General features: G+C 28.6%; 1 protein-coding gene across 4 annotated transcripts in view; it reads right to left on the bottom strand.

Annotated features, from left to right (window-relative positions):
- LOC129959014 (dual specificity calcium/calmodulin-dependent 3',5'-cyclic nucleotide phosphodiesterase 1-like) overlaps positions 1-15,856 on the bottom strand; it is a 601,405-nt gene that overhangs the window by 569,646 nt on the left and 15,903 nt on the right. For 3 of the 4 annotated variants that reach the window (XM_056071778.1, XM_056071780.1, XM_056071781.1), the window contains exon 2: positions 5,650-5,753. The exons of the other annotated variant lie outside the window; for it this stretch is intronic. The gene's annotated coding sequence lies outside the window, so the exon portion shown is untranslated. The remainder of the gene's footprint in view (positions 1-5,649; positions 5,754-15,856) is intronic. 4 annotated transcript variants of the gene reach the window in all.

Below are 15,856 nucleotides of genomic sequence, written 5' to 3'. Positions count from 1 at the left end.
AATACAGGTTATTTAGACTTATAATTAACCATTTGCAACTGGAATTTTTTTGAATACCTCCAAAGAAAGTTCCTACAGAATATTAAGAACTGTTTTAAAATAATTACAATTTTTAAAAAATCTTAAGTTTTTCGGGTTAAAATCAAAGCTCTCACTATTTTGCAAACGGATAACGACATACCGTGAAGTAAACGAATAATTTTTTTTAAAAAATTCTGAATTTAAAAGCTTTGCAAATGCAGTTTCATTGATCTTTTTTACTTATTACTTCCCAGTTGCTTTTGGCGACCAACATATGTGTTGAGGTTACTGGTCAATGTTAAATTTTTAAATGTTTTCTTCAGCAAAATATCTTGAAATTTCAAATTTTGATAGTCATAAAACTCATACTATTTCAGACTCATTGTACCATTTTGTACTACATATTTTTTGAATTTTTTGTCAGCTCCTCGACAGTAAATACTCATTTTAAAACGGGAATGAATAAACTTCAATTTATGCAAAACCTTTATTTGTTGAAACCAATCAGGTTTATTAAATTTCTAAATACAGAATCATTCAGCAATAAAGTTTTATGTATACTACTGAATATTTCTTTTTAATTTTTGAAATGTCTCGCAACATCTCTCATATCTCTTATTCAATAAAAATTTCTCTGATTCAACTACAATTCAGCTTATTATAATAAGAAAGCAATTTTGAGATGATAAGAACGATCATATGCTGTTATACTTTTAATTATATTAGAGGATAGAGCAGCAATTTTTAAAAATGAGTGCCACGTTGAAAAATGTTCTTCACTACTTAGTTGTAAAATTAAACTGTAGTTCAATTAAAACAAATTTCTAAAAGTATATTAAAGGCCAGCTTTAACAGAAATTTACTAATTTAATTGGCTTATGGAAATAAAAGCCATGTCTTCTACCTTCATCTTGAACAATGAAAAAAAGTCCATGATGAAATATGTGTAGAAATAATGTAAACGACTTGAGTTATTTTATAACAGTGAAATATGTTGCTGTTAAAACAGCTCTTGAATTTATTCGAAATAAAAAAAAAATTGAAGTACAAAACAAATGAATCATTGAAAAGAAAATCTTTTGAATTTTAAAATGATGCAAAAAAAGTCCTTTTTATTCTGTAATAATTTTGAAAATTATGATAAAAAACCCTTCAAAATCTCAATGAATTTTTAATTAATAATTTTTAAAAATTTTCAAAAGTAAAAAAAAAAACTATTATATATAGTGCCAATTTTCATTTTTTAAGATGTATTATCCACTAAGATATATATGGAAGCTCTAATAGATGTCACACATAAACATTCGTCTCTGTTAATAATAAAGATGGACGAGTGTGTGTGTCATTATTTGTCTGTTTGTATTGGTGCTCTTCAGACCAGACAATCTGAAATAGAATTACCAAAATTGGCACCTACATACTTTGGATAGTGGGAATCATTTCTTTAAAATTTTAATTAACCCTTTTAATGCGCATGGGAAGTATGCTCTCACGAAATTCATCAATTTTTGAATAAAGTTATGTAAGTTGGCATAAATTCTTACGAGTTTTTCAATAAGGCAGAAACTTAGATGTTTCAATTGTTTATCTCAAATAAAATGAAGTGCCTTGATTTATTTCTTTGTTATTATTTGACAAAATTAATTAATAACTCAGATTAAATTTATCTAATAAGCTTAATGAATTACTTTTCCTATACTTTGTTTAATAAACGTACAGAAACAAAGATGTTATTATGTGCATAATTGATGTTAAATAAACACGATCTTCCATGAAATAAAATCTCAGATTAATTGCTGTGATTTCGGCGTTTCTTTTAGTTTTTGAAATATGTTATAAATAAATCATGATTTTCAAATAACAATTTCTGGTGATTCAGAATTGAAAGTTTATGTAACAAAGTTAATTTTGTATTCTATATAAAAATGATCCCGATAAAAAGAAGTTGTCAAAATTTCGCTGTAAAATTTTAAATACTAATAAAAAAAGAAAAGAATAAATGAAAAAAAGAATTATTATGAACGTATTATTTTTAATTTATAAAATAATCACAATTTTCATACCTGAGGTAAATTTCTCTTAACATGAATTATATAATAACAATAATTATATTGCAAACAAAGAAAATTGAAATTTTGAAACACTTGATTATGTGAAGAAATTTTTTGTTTTTAGAAATATTTAGTTGGAAATTTTGAATTTTGTGTTATAGAAAAAATAAGAAATATAAAATATATCTTATAAAGAGTTGGACAAAAAAATTTATGAACATTTTTGTATACTAACTAATGTAAATAGAGGCCGTAATTGCTTTGAATATATAATCAGTTTAAAGCAATGTAATTTAAGTGAATAAATCGAAACTAAGTACGAATAAATATCTTGATTATTTTATTTTCTTCACTATCTAATTAGATGACACCTACTTTTTGCTTCTGTTTATAATTCAAAAAAAATTGTATATGTGGATTGTGTAATTTTTCTATCAAATAATAACGTATTGAATGATTTAATTTTAGATTATGTTTCAAAAAGCAATAATTTATTGTGATGCACAAACACGACATGGTTGAGGAATTACCATGAATAAATAATCTTGAGGATAAAATTCTGTAATAAAAATTTTGAACTTTTTTCTGCAGAATTAATTTATTCTTCCGAATTTTGTTATAGCAATTTGTTATATGATGATAGGAATTTAAAAAAGAAAGCATTACAAAACATCCATCAAGCACATTCTCAGTTGACTAATTAGAATTTCGAGAAGTTGATCAAACATTAATATATCTTCTTTTAGTATCTCTCTAATTTTTCTCTCTCTTATCGTCGCCCGTAGTAAAACAATCAATAATTTTCACCTGCTCGGAGAAGAGCGATAGAAGCATTAAATTACTATCATTCTTTCAATTGTTATTTATATATGGATGGACAGATGTTATGATGATTATTTTTCTAACCTTAAGTATTGAACTCTCGGCACTGTTTTGTAGATTGTGGAAATAGCAAACTCAGCCTGTTACACGGACAGTTATCTACATTTTTGATGAGCATGATCTGATAAAGAAGACATATCGAAACGAAAAAAAATAATAATAAAGACAATTCTTCAATAAGTCGAAAAATATTTAAAATACTGAACCTCTGAATTCATAAAATAGCGTTTTAAAGAAATAATAAGGATTCAAATTTGAAAAACAGTATGCATGGAAGATTACAAGATGATTACTCTAATCGTGACCCTATAGCTAATTTCTAAATCGTTAGAGATAATATTATATGTCCGAGTGACAAAATACTTCAAACGATGTAAAAAATTATATATATTTTGATTCAACAAATGTACAGTTAAAAAAATCACAAAATCTTGATTTTTTAATAATGCCCTGTCCCTATCATTCTTATTTAGTAAAATTTTCTCGACACAATAGCATTTTAAATAGTAAAAGCTCCAGTCTTCAGAGACTAAAACTGGCAGAGTGTATATGTTATAAAGTTTTGAATTTCACTATTATAAACGTCGAGAAAATATTGCTCTATGAGTGAAATATCCTATTCAAGGCGGTTATTGAATAACCTAAAATCGTTTAAAATATTGTAATTAAAGGTATCTAACTTGATCAATATATATATATATATATATATATATATATATATATATATATATATATATATATATATATATATATATATATATATATATATTGTTTAGGTTATTTAGAGCATTTTTTCGACTAAAAGTATTTATAGATTTCTAGCGTTTTCAAAAATTATGTATCGGACTATGATTAGAGTGGATACTCAATATATACGAAACATCTACAGTTATATATATTTATCACAAACTTTTTGAGGATTAAATTTAAACGTGATTTCATTTCTTATTATAATATCATTCAAAATTTGTTGTACAATTCAAAGAGATAAAAACATTTGTGTGCTGTTACAACTTTGACGTACAATACTTGTATGTACCACTTTGCATTAAATTTCAAAATAATTTCTTAAAATTTTAAGTATGATTTCTATAACACATTTATTGACATGACTGTGCCTCTTTTGTAAATATCTTATCAAATTATTTAAATAATTGAATAAGGAAATTTGAAAAGAAAATTGTTGAGCATCAGTAAGCCTCTTCTTGGGCTATCGTATATGAAATAAAAAATTATCTTTGAAATGCCTTCAATATGTATGTACAACTTAGATATAATGTATAGCATTCAAAAGATTTGCTGAAATGCAATTAAAACGATTCTTATTGTAAATAAGCAAACTGAATGCATAAAAAAACATTTTTACTTTCTATCGTATATTAATCTCAACTAAACGCTAAAATTTTTATCAACATTAAAAAAAATACGACTCATTTTAAAACAATACATTTTATTTTCTAAGCCATTTTGGATTCTTTCGTTCATATATTTCATGTGATTTTTGGAAGCCTTTATTGCCCTTATACTACCTTATAATATTACTGATTGATTATTATGCAAAATTTTTATCTTTGATTGTGAAAGAATGTTAGCAATATTTAGAGAAATCCTTGCTTAACCATGATATAGCTACTTTCCGAAGAAGTGATGAGGAGTTGGGTAAATAGCCAGGGAATAGGAAAATAGTTTGGGGGTATTTATCCGAGATTGGGTAAATACCAAAAACCTAGGTATTTTGGGAAATAAAATATTTGCTATCTCAAACTGAAACATACAAAATGTATACATAAGTACTAAACATGATTTATAGTATTTTTAAGTTAAAAGTTTGATAAAAATTATTAAAAAAATCACTTTTTATAAAAAAAAAATTACTATCAAAATTCCGAATAAAATACTCTAGGATTTAAAGGGAAAGTGGGGATAATTTACCTTTTCTGGTCTGAATCACAGGTACTTATAAAGGAATAATAATTTTTATCCTAGTTTATGTTATGTTAAAAACATGTTTTGCACTTGGAATCAATCATTAAGTTAAACATCTGACTTGAGTTGAATTATTCATAAGTCAATCCGACCAATAACAAATTTAACGACTTAGAGAATATTTAGTTAGAACTGCTTCTAATTCCTCTTTCTCAAAACGACAATTCTCTATAAGTTTAAGAGAAGCAATGAATTTGGAATGGGTCCAATTCACTTTGCAACAGACATTTTAAATCCAATCTCAAACTCCAGAAGATATTTTGAAACTATTTGACTGTTTAACTTTCATCTATGAAGTTGGCCAACAAATGAAGGTAGATGGTATTCAGCATTGAAGAGCGATCTTTTCATTACAGGAAAAAGAATGGGCTATTTGAAAGTATATTCTTGTGGGAAGAATTAGAGAGAATGAATCCACTATTATAGAGGGAGAATTTGCGTGTTGCCAGTATTTTAGTTTAAATGGTCTTGTGCATTTTCAGCAGACTTGTTATATTAACTACAGCTGAAAGAACTCCCAGTATTTTCAGTTAGATTCACACTTAAAAAAAATTAGCTTTTGACATCTAGAAGATTAGCTAAGCTCACGCATGTACCATATAATCGGAAAGCTTTTACGCTGTGGTGAAACGAAAGAAAAAATCTACAGTTAATGAGAGAAAAAAAAAGTGTATAAGAAAACAAATAAAGAAAGCATACAAACACTTACAAGTGAAGAAGAAGAAAGGGGAATTTGTGCAATTCGTCTGAGAATTCTCTCTGAATCCTCCTAAAATATCTCAATCTAATTCAGATTGATAATGAAATCAGAATCTGAAAATTAAAAAAAAAATATTATAAACAATTATATCCTTTAATTTGGTTTAAATTTTCATTTTAAAAACAAACGCAACATTTTCTTCTCTCTCTTTTTTTTTCTGTTTAATTAAAGTGCTGTTTTTTTTCCTTGGAAAGGAACTGCAAGTATTTTAGTGCGCAATTGTTCTTTGCAAATAAAAAGGCTTGATGTTTAAATCAAGATTTGAATGTAAAATACACAATGCAGCATTGCGTTTGTTTTCATAATGATTTTTTTCAGTTTTTATAAAATTAAAAAGTTGTAAAAGGTTCACGTGTTCATTTGTTTTATATTATTTTATCTTATACTCTACCCCCGGGGGCACCTCGAAATGAGGATGAGATGCTTCCGGTATGGTGTTTGGATCTCGCCACCCTGGAGGGTACACAAAAAGGTGAGGGATCTGGCTCCTCCCATCGATGACGGGACGTACTTCTTTCGGGGCTGATGATGGCCCTTAGGACTCAATCACAGTTCCCGCTAGTGTTGCTGTTGCGGCGGTTCGGCCATTCAGTATTATTTATCCGTGTGCCTTCAGGTGGGTCGGAGAGTCAGTGATATGACTTATCTTATATATATATCATACTATACACTAAAGTAAGGAATTTATAAATACTTAGTTAAAAACCTTCTGTGAGAATTTACCTGGATATTTACTCGCAAAAATAAATATTCCAGTATTTTGCATCCCATTTCTAATGTTTTCATTTTCATTTTAAAAACAAACGCAAAATTTTCTCTTTTTTTCTGTTTAATTAAAATTATAAGTAAAGCTTCATTATGAGAGAAATTTCCAAAAATGTTGGAGAATGTATGCGAGCAATTACTCAGAGAATCTTCTTTTCCCATGATGTATTTAATATTTGCTGTACTTTTTGTTATAATATAGTTTTTATAATTATAGACTTTACAAAATTTCCAAATGGATATATGCCGATCAATATTTAAAAAAATGGTATAAACAAAATCAACAATTCATTTTCCAATATCATCTGCTTTTTGATGAACTTTACAGTTATAAGTAAAGATTCAAGTGGCAAGAAACCTCCTAACTTAGTAATAATTAAATACTAACAGGCATCAGAATTGTCTTCGTACTAAATATTCATCAGCAAGATTTTTCTTATGAATTGCAACAAACATAAAAAGAACGTTCATTGTAAGATTCCGTTATAAAATTAATTTTATCCATAATAAAGAGAAGTCAAACTATAATATGAAATAACCTCCACTAAATACTGCCTTGACTGCATGTTTCGTCCCTTCTCTTAACCCTGCTGTTCTGTTCGTATTTACTTCAACTATGTAGTGTTCAGGTCTATATCGCCCGAATCAGAAAACTAACCTTTCTTGCAGTAATTGGCAGGTGCCATTTAAGAAATGGTTTAAACAATGGTAATATAAGTTTAAAAATAGATCTAATTATGCAAAGCAGCTATAAAAATAACTAAAAAAATATTTGAAATTGAAACTTACAATAATATAAAGCAGCTATAAAAATAACAGAAAAAATATTCGAAATTGAAACCTACTTTTATTTACAATTTGAACAATAATATTTTACACGAGATTTGCAAATGTGATTCTTACATTTGCAGCATAACATATTAGTTTTGCTGTCATTGCTTGACTGACAGAGATTTCACCTTGCACGTTTGACACTCAATGAAGTATTCTCTGCAGATCCCGATGCTATGTTTTTCCTTTTTCTCTATATTCGTTTCACTATTTTTATTGAGTCTTCACTTCTTGTTAGGTGTGGCCTTGCTTCAATGTATAGAAAAATGAGTGGTTTTCTCAGTTCTTCCAAAAATAGCCTTCGTTTAGTCAATTTATTTTCGTTCCATTCACTATATATTGAAGTCCATAGAACAAATGCATTTGTACGCAGAAATATCAAGCATGTTATAGAATACTATCATGGGCCAGCGATTTGTTTTTCTTTTACATGTGTTTAAAAGTTAATCAAGAGTATGCACAGCCCTTTTAGGTGAATTATAATCTAAGATCATTAATGGTTTTTGTCAGGTCTGCTAACTTCTTTGTCATGATGCAAAGTGCTCATAAGAATAACATTCTTGTCCTTTTTGGGGTTGTAGTTTACAACTGTTGTATCTTCTGTAAAATAAAATAAGGAGCTGAGAACTTCTTTGTTTCGCATTTGTTCAGGAAGTTCTGCTTTATTTTTTCTAATAGTGCCAAACATAGTCATTTTCCGTTTTAGAAAAAGTTGTCCTAAGTTGTAAGATGTGAAAATATTATGACATGTAATATTGTGCCCCGAATACACATAAGTAAGATCACACACTACTCGCATTCCCTGATTTTTCTCTGGATTTGACCCTTGTTCTTTTTAGTATAAATTTGTATTTTCAGTACATACGAAGTTTTACTGTTACATAAAGTCCATATTTTGATCCCATATTTAGATGGCTTACTTGGTATATACTGTTTGAAAGGACATCGGCCACGAAATCCTATTAATTGTTCATCTACAGTAATATTTTCATTCGGATTATATAATTTTGGTAGAATTTCTATCCACTCTTCTCAGATATCTCGCATTGCAGTTAATTTATCCAAATTTCTTCTTTCTTCACGAGAGGATTTATTATCAAAATGAATAATTCTCGATATGGTGCAAAATGTTTCGAGGGACATTGTCGCACAAAATATATTTCTGTCAGTTTCTTTATCCCATAAGTTTTTTGTTGATTCTCCATATGATTTATAAACACCAGCTAACAATAGTAATCCAATATTTGCTTAAAAGTTTTACTTCCAATATTTTTCCACTTTTTTTCATAAACCCTTTCACCCTCAATATTAGTCATATTTATGATTTAGATTTCAATTGTAAAATTGAATACTACCTCAAATGCACTTTTTACGTCTGATATCTTTGTCGTTGAATATCTTGTGACCCCTGGAGTAGTTTTTATAATATTAGCAGCGGTTGATTGTGAAAAAAGTGACAGCGGATCCAACTTCCATTTTATTTCACGATTCTTGGACTGAATACTCCCTTTGTAGTTCATTTGTTGAATATCGGTATCAAAATCGTTGTCAGAACTTTCACTCTCAATTTCATCACTTATATGATTATCATACTCCGATACTTCTTCGAAATCAGAAGCTTCTATTAGTTTAGCTATATCAGCATGACTCAAATTTCTACGATTCGCCATTTTTTCTCTCACATTCGCAGGCACAACTCTTTTACAGTTATCAGAAAGTGAAATACAGCAGAAAAAAGAAACGTTGCGATAAAAGCAAAGAAACTGGCCCCCTGCCAATCGTATCAATTTTCGGACCTTGCACGCGCTCTTTTGTCATGTGACCAAACACATACGTCAACGAAACGGGTTTCGAAAACGGATAAATTATAGAAACCATTGTTATTCTTTTCTTTTGAATTATTCCAAAGAAAATTGAACATGTATGAGTAAAAATAAATGTTTTTGCATTGGGTCGTATTGACCCGAACGATACATTAGGTAGATATTGAAAAATATTCCTTCGAAATAAGAATAAACCTGTTGTTGTTATTTCTTATGGCACTTGACATGGACAAGCCCGCTGTTACGAAGACAGCGATATAAGCCAGTGGGGGAGCGTCTCTTGTTTTTATAGTAGCGCCAACAAGGGCCAAGAGTATGTCTAATAAACCTAAACCTCTCTAGGAGTATATATATATATATTATTTACCAAAGATGTCAAGAAGTTTCATGAAAATATCCCTGTACTATATATTTTTACGAAGGTATAAATTTCATTTCGGGTCATATAGACCCGAACAGAACAGCAGGGTGAATTAAAGCGATTATAACATGTCTCACAAAAGGGGATTAATGCTAAATGTGTTAATACCATCATTTTCCGAGACCCATAATATTTTTGAAATACTTTGTTAGAATAAGAAGTGATTTCTCATGCATTGTAGTCATTAAGTTATTGTAACCTATTCTACATTGAGAACGATACTTTTCTGCTTAACTTAAATGTTATTTTTTCTAATTAAATTTGTATATTTTAATTATTTTTTCTATAAAACGATAATTAGATTTTAGATTTGATGTAAATATATCCTTATAAGAATGCCTATATGAAATCGTTTAATTTTTAATAAATTTTGATTAAAATTTAATCATAAAATTAATATTTGTCGCATAATCTCGTGGCATCGAAAGTTAAAATAACTGTTTTCGATCATTTTTCTTGCATTACTTATCTTTGTTTATAAAGATTAACTCAACTGAAGATAATTATAAAAATCACGAAACTGTAAGAGCAAAAAATATATATGTAAGAATATTACTTTCGTATTTATTTAAGAAAAATTTACTTTGCAATATTTTGACTGGTTTTTATTTATGAATAATTTCCTTTATTTTTAAAATTATATTCAAAATTCCAACTTGTGAAAAAAAAGTTTCTCCAATAAGAAAGCATTTGACCCTCTCATTTCTAAAATCATTCGAGTCCTTGTACCTCAGATATCTGGGATACCCGATTCTCTTTCAAAGTTTATAAAAAAATACCTAAAACCCTAAAAAACGGCAATGACATCCCATGTTTTTAAGAAGTTGATATACAAAAGAAGACTCGGCTTAAGTGATAGCTGTTAAGCAAATGTCGAACAAAAGATGTCAAAAATTCGGACATCCTGTGAATATTCTCAGAAAATGTCCCTTCCCTCAAATTCATCTGTGCGAGCGTCTCTAACGAATAAAGAACACGCCTCGAGCATGCAAATTCAACACACATAACGAAAGAAGGGAGAGGAAATCCAATGGAATATTCTGGTTTCTAGAGCCCCTGCAGTGTTTTCGTTGAAGGGATGGGAGTTTTAAATTCCCCTTCTACTATCTCAGATGGAAAAAGGTATTGTATTTCTGGTAGGACCTTCTTCGAATTAACAAGCCATGCGGCGAAACGGATGCGAGCAGTGTATTTTGCTTGGTTAAAAAAAAATTAAACAACTTGGAGTCTGCAAATAAGAATTGCGAAGGGCTTTTCAGATTACATATTAATTTTTCGTTCTGACATCTAGCATTTATTTAATAAATACTTCATAGTAAGTAAATTTGTTCATAGTTCTTGCTGTGTGTATGACCTAAATGAATGAAAATTGAAAAGGAAAATTAATGAACAAATTGAAAAAAAAAATGATTTTTTGTAAGCCAGTTAATGCTATATTGAGACTTATTAATGCTTTATTAACTTCAATTTCTTTTCCTACGAATCAAAGGAAAATATTATTTATTTGATTTTTTCCATATTTTATAAATATTTTATTAGACTATTGTAACTATCATTTACAGCATACAGGGTTTCAAAAGCTTGGGTTTTAAATTATGCATTTGCTGCATTCCAGATGTCACTTTCCAAAATATTTGGTTTAATATTTATTTTTTACGTTATTATTCTATGTACATATACACGACCACTCTCATAGTCGTCCGATAGCTAATTTCTAAATAATTAGATATAGGAATATATTTCCAATTGGAAAATTTTTTAAACAAACCTAAATTTGTATTATTTTAATCAATAAATATACAACAGAAAAAAATTACGAAATCTAAGTTTTTATATGCTGTCCTGGTTCCTATTAATGGTACTGAGTAAAATATTTTTGACACGTTAACATTTTAAACAAAAGAAATTCCACACTTCTACATAAAAATTCAACGATTTATGAAGCTTTAAATAACGCTATTTAAGATGATTTTAGACCATTTCAATGGCGACTTCGAAGATGGTTTGCCAATCAAATCGCAAATTCTTAAAGCGTTGAATTATTTCAGATAATGAAGTTCAAAGCTTCATAACTCTGTCAAATTTAATAACGGAAGAATGGGATATTGTTTGAAGTATAAATGCTTCATGAATATTTTACTAAATATGACTGATTTGATGGGATAATTTTATAAAAATTTAGACCGTAATTTATTCAGATGAACATTTATCGATTCAAGTATGTAGAATATAATTTTTTTTTGGCATGTAGGGAGTTTATACAATTGGATTTGCATGCTCATATCGAACGATTTAGAAATAAGCTATGGAGCAACGATTAGAGTGCATCATGTGTGGCTGGTCATAGGATTGTACAGCTGTTATACTCCCTTAAATTATTTTAAAAGCTCGACAGCTCATTTCGTTATTTAACCTGTTTGCTTATTTTTCAACTTTAAAAATTCGATAAGCAATGGGAATTAAAATAATAGTAAAAAATAAAGAGACGGAACAATGAATAAGCTGGATATTCGCGAGCTGGGGCAGCACAGAGACCAACGACAGGATGCATCATAATTTGCTCAGCAAGCAATAACTGCTCAATAACAGACGAAAATAAAGATTCCTCTCATTCATTTTAACGGTGGCTGAGCTGCTCTGAGAGCTGACACGGCTAGCTGTACTGCCAAATCTGTGATGCTTTTTTTTTCTTTTATCTTTATCCCATTTATGGCTAGTCTTTACTGTCTTCGTTTTTTCTCGATAACTATGATTTGATTCTGGTTTCACGTTCCCATTGTTCCGGCGGAAACTTATCTGTTTTAATAATATACATTCATTTTCTTTTAACAGAAGCTACACGCTGAAACTAGCAGCAGTACTCTCCCCGGAGCTTTTCACGCATACTCTCTAATAAAGGTGTCGTCACTCCTCCTTTCTGCACAAAAATTGGAGACTTTCGGCAAAGTCGTGAAAGTTCCAAGAGCTCAAATTTTTATTTTGATGATTTTTTTTTATTTTGTCCCGCATATGAGTATTTTATTCTTAAAACGTGTAGGCCATTAAGACGCCTTTGTTCAACCGACAAAATCAGATATTGACACAAAACTTCAATGGTAACAACAAGATCGCATGCCAAATTTTATTTTCCTAAATCACTGCGTTTTTGTGTTATCATTTTTTATATGCATGCGAATATACAGATCGATAGATATTTAACCATCTGTTGACATGTTTGGTTCAAAATTAAATATGGATCACAATTTTAGATACTAAAAATGTATACCAGTAGCCATGTCCTTTTTGAAAATATCGTGCTCACTTGCACTCGGACAGACAGACAGAAAAAAAACTTCCTTTGATTATATTTCGTTAAAAATTTGGCATAAATGTAGAAATTTTGTGTTAATACTGCATACCAAATTTCATCTGTCTAGTTCAAAGCGTGTTTGAGTTATTGTGATCACAGACAGACAGACAAACCAAGAAGCATAAATATGTTTATCTGACTGGGGACTCTGGGAGATTTGAAACGTGAAGATTCTTTAAAATCTCGATTTAGAATTTTTCATGATTTCAATTTTTTCTTTTTGAATGCAAGAGATGCGGGGATAATTTTCTGAAATGCAATTAAAATTGTTGGGCTATATATAGGTATGCATACTTTTGGAACTGTGTTACAATTTTTTCCACTGTGAAATATTTTTTGCATCACTGCTCGCTTCTAAATTTACGACCCGCTTCTGCCTTGCATGTCATGGGATACATCTAAGATTCAAATATGAAACATAAGAGAAAAATGGGACCCCCAAAGAAAAACAATTTGTTCCAAGGAAATGCAAACATAGGGTTTACATTTCCTGGACATAAAATTGTGTTTACCGTTCAAAAATAAATGAAAGAAGATGCATTTTGGTTAGCATTCAAGATTGAAAAATAAGATGTTTATGTATTCTTTTTTCTTTCTATCTGCATTTCTTTTCTTCTACTAGGAATCTGGGAAATTTTTCTACTTCATGAAAAATGAAATTTTAAAATTTACTACTATAGTTAACGAAATTGGTGTGGATTCGATAATAACTTGAAATGTGTAAAGTAATCGACAAGAAAGAAAAAATAATTGTTTAATGGAATTGATCTAATAGTAATAATTCAATTACTGCTCAACTGTGTAAATGTCAAGGTCCAGTACTTTATTTGTGATCTCAGATCATATTTTTCTTTTATATGTTATTTTGGAGATGAACCAATTATAAAGGAAAAGCTGAAAATTAACATATTTATAGATTGTTTGACAATCATAATTGAATGACTGCTCAATTGTGTAAATGTCTCCAGTACTTAATTTGTGTTGTCAGATCATGTTTTTCTTTTATATGCTATTTTGGAGATGAACCAGTTTTAAAGGAAAAACTGAAAATTAGCATTTTTATAAATTGTTTGACAATCATAATTCTCTCAGGAGTATTAATATTAAAAGTTCATCTGTTAATTTATTAGGATTGAGTTAGAAAGGAAACTAAAATGCATCTCAGTTTTTCTCAAATGGTTAATTAAGAAAATAAACTATTGTCTTATAAGATCAAGTTGCTTCATTTAATAATCTATGAATGGAACTAAACTTCATTAAGACTTACAATTTCAATAGTTCTTCCTAAAATGTTTTTAAAAAATATAATAGCTTATGAATAATTAAGTTCAAATGAATAATTTACATTTTCATGTATACTTCAATGATGTAAATTATTTTGACGTCGAAAGTACATGAAAAATATAGCTTAGCATGATATCAAAAAACTGCACGTTATTTTACGCACGGCTGTATCGTGACGTCTTATTTCCGACTGCATGATGGGTAATGGGTTCCAAAATCAATTCGGCTAGATGCATTTGACATGACTTCAACTTAATGCATATTACCTTCTCTCTTATATTCTCAAAAACAATTATGTGTGCACATATTATGTTTTTTGTTGACGAAATAACGAAAAAAATTATATGTGCTTCATTTTCTGTTCGTTTTGTTTTAATGAACTTTTTTCTTTTTCATTTAAAGGAACAAATTCATAATTTAACTCCCCTAGAATTTTAAGGCCGAAGTAAAAAGAATTCATATGTAATGTATTAAAATTGTTTATATTAATGTTTTAAAAATAAATTTATTCTATGAAAACATTTTTTTATTACTTTATATTATAAGTAGATATAAAACTCTGCACTCAGCAGTGATTCATAGATGCATCATTCACAATTTTGTCGATTTTTAATTAATTTTCAATTATTTAAAGATTTGTTATTGATTAAATCAATTATTATATTTTATTATTTAGTAAATTTTAATTTGAGTAATTTTGGTTGTTGATTAATTGAATTTAGTCCAAAATTTAACATAAAACTAATTTTTATTATTTTCCTATACTCTTTAGCCTCGAATTCATTGACTTATACAGCTTGGTTGAAAAATTAAAAATCATGCAATATGCAATTTAAATACATTGTTCTTTTAAATCATTAACGTAAGAGTATAACTTGCTAGAAAATAGAAATCGATATTCTGAAAACTTCAATTGTGCAAGCACTGCTTTGTTCCAAATAATTAATAATAATTTCAATTAGGATACCTAAAGTCTGCACCTTACCTCCGGTTACTGTTCAATTACGAAAAAGTTTTTATGACAAGGACAAGTCTCTAGTCAGCACTAAAATTATGGCGTGCAATTATCTATACTCAATCGGAGAAATTCAAGATCGACCTAATTTCTTTCTGATCGATTTCTTCGAGTAACTGCCGGTCCTTTTTTTCGACCCTTCCTCTTCAACCAAACGTAAGTGAGAAATACTTTGATCTATCTGAAATGATGTATTTTATATCATTTACTTTTAAACGTTGGGTTTATATGATTTCGGACAGCAGTGATTTTAATATATCCGATACACCCCCCAAATTTAATCACTTATAAAATATCATTGTAAACTTCTGGAAATCACTTAATTTTTTTTTATTTATAGCTTTCATTGAATTTATGAATTAGTTACATATTTATTTAAATTATATAAATATAATAATATATTTTTTCCTTAAGTTATATAATAATAACTAACCTTTATAGTCTTCTTTGTTTAGTATTTGAATGTTTGTTACACTCAACTGATTAATCAGTTATTATTAATAATAATTGATAAAAGTTATTAATCGACTTATCACATTAATGGATTATATCAATAATTATCAATTCATTTCATTGGATAGTGAATATTAATAATTACTGATAAATAACATTGACAGTAATATATGTAAACAAAATTCTTTAACATTAAAGCTTTGAATGAATTGATA

Source organism: Argiope bruennichi, chromosome X1, assembly GCF_947563725.1.
Source record: "Argiope bruennichi chromosome X1, qqArgBrue1.1, whole genome shotgun sequence".
NCBI classification, from domain to species: domain Eukaryota; kingdom Metazoa; phylum Arthropoda; class Arachnida; order Araneae; family Araneidae; genus Argiope; species Argiope bruennichi.
This window is presented reverse-complemented; position numbering and strand designations above follow the sequence as displayed.